Source organism: Toxoplasma gondii (genome assembly GCF_000006565.2).
Source record: "Toxoplasma gondii ME49 unplaced genomic scaffold asmbl.427, whole genome shotgun sequence".
Lineage (NCBI taxonomy): Eukaryota > Apicomplexa > Conoidasida > Eucoccidiorida > Sarcocystidae > Toxoplasma > Toxoplasma gondii.
The window spans coordinates 1-1319 of NW_017383127.1; the positions used below are offsets into that span (position 1 = coordinate 1).

General features: G+C 44.0%; 1 non-coding gene across 1 annotated transcript; it reads left to right on the forward strand.

The window, feature by feature from the left end:
• On the forward strand, positions 1-680 carry TGME49_458820 (the record flags this gene model as incomplete). The annotated part of the gene is made up of 1 exon (XR_001974226.1): positions 1-680. It is a non-coding gene; the product is annotated as an 18S ribosomal RNA (ribosomal RNA).
• Positions 681-1319: the final 639 nt, after the last annotated feature.

Below are 1319 nucleotides of genomic sequence, written 5' to 3' on the forward strand. Positions count from 1 at the left end.
TCCAGAAGGATGCTAGAATTCACCAAGTGCACACCCCTGAGGGCGGACTGGCTGCTTCCAGCAGAAATCCAACTACGAGCTTTTTAACTGCAACAACTTTAATATACGCTATTGGAGCTGGAATTACCGCGGCTGCTGGCACCAGACTTGCCCTCCAATTGTTACTCTGAAAGGGGTTTGGATTCCTATCATTCCAATCACTAGAAATGAAATTTCCAGTGTTGTTATTTCTTGTCACTACCTCCCTGAATCAGGATTGGGTAATTTGCGCGCCTGCTGCCTTCCTTAGATGTGGTAGCCGTTTCTCAGGCTCCCTCTCCGGAATCGAACCCTAATTCCCCGTTACCCGTCACTGCCACGGTAGTCCAATACAGTACCGTCGAAAGCTGATAGGTCAGAAACTTGAATGATCCGTCGCAGACCGAAGTCAACGCGATCCGTTCGGTTACTATGAATCACCTGAGGACCACCGGAAGGTGGGTTGGTTCTGTATCTAATAAACACTGCCCTTCCAGGGGAAGAGGCATGTGCGCATGTATTAGCCATAGAATTACCACGGTTATCCATGTAGTAAAGACCATCAAATAAACTATAACTGTTTTAATGAGCCATTCGCAGTTTAGCCGTATAAAAGCTTATACTTAGACATGCATGGCTTAATCTTTAAGACAAGCATATGACTACTGGCAGGATCAACCAGGTTAATATGTTCCTGAGACAGACCACCTCGAAAACACCAAAAAAACACTCAATCAACCGTCTATTTTCCGGCCTCTTTCGTGTTTTATGGCATAAACAGAAATGTAAGCCTGCCTCACTCAAGGTTCTACATCAAAACGCGACGTTTTTTGGTCGCCTGGTGAGCCTTAACAGCAACACCAGTTTCTGATGATACTCTTGAGCTATTTGAAACAACAACGCCTTCATCCTGAATCGATTCATCAGGAATCATGGTCGTTGATGCTACAAATCAACAAAGCTTGTCCACCTTGGACACATTCGGGGTATCAACCCATCCACCTCTTATTACAGTATGCACTTAACAGCATTTCAATCTGTTTATTTATAAACAAATTGAAAAGCTCTTCGTGATACTTCGAAGTGGACGAATCCCGAACCTTGTGCGCTCTTTAAAAAAACAACAAAAATTTGTTGCGTTTTCAAACAGTCGCACACTTAAACAACTTCCAAATCTCTCAAAACCCCCGAAGGAGAACAAGAGATCTTCTTCAACTTTTTTGAAGGTCATAACCATACAACACCTTGATTTACCGACGGAGACAATGCCCGTTCCTTGACCCCGCTGCCATAACCAATCA